This window comes from Ursus maritimus, unplaced genomic scaffold (genome assembly GCF_017311325.1).
Source record: "Ursus maritimus isolate PB19 unplaced genomic scaffold, ASM1731132v1 scaffold_3, whole genome shotgun sequence".
Classification (NCBI taxonomy): domain Eukaryota; kingdom Metazoa; phylum Chordata; class Mammalia; order Carnivora; family Ursidae; genus Ursus; species Ursus maritimus.
The window spans coordinates 94,637,170-94,637,451 of record NW_024425563.1 but is presented as its reverse complement, the minus strand read 5'-3'; positions in this window follow the sequence as shown (position 1 = coordinate 94,637,451).

The window sequence follows — 282 nt, the reverse complement described above, 5'->3', positions numbered from 1 at the left end:
ACTGGCTCCCTGGTAGGCTGGGAGCCCCCAGAGCCCCCAGTCTGGGCCCAGCCCCCAGGGCTCCCAGGACTTCCCGGTCTGCCCGGAGGACACATCAGGCCTGACCCCTTCCTTCAAGGCAGAGGGATGCATGACCCACAAGGGCCTTATCATCTAAGATGCTCTGTGGGCCGCAGGGGAGGGGTCTCCAAGGCCAAGGGCCAGCTGCCTCATTTGCCAGGTCAGGAGGGGGCGGCCCCCATCGAACAGGACAGGCTCGAGCCCCCTCCTCCACGGGCCTCC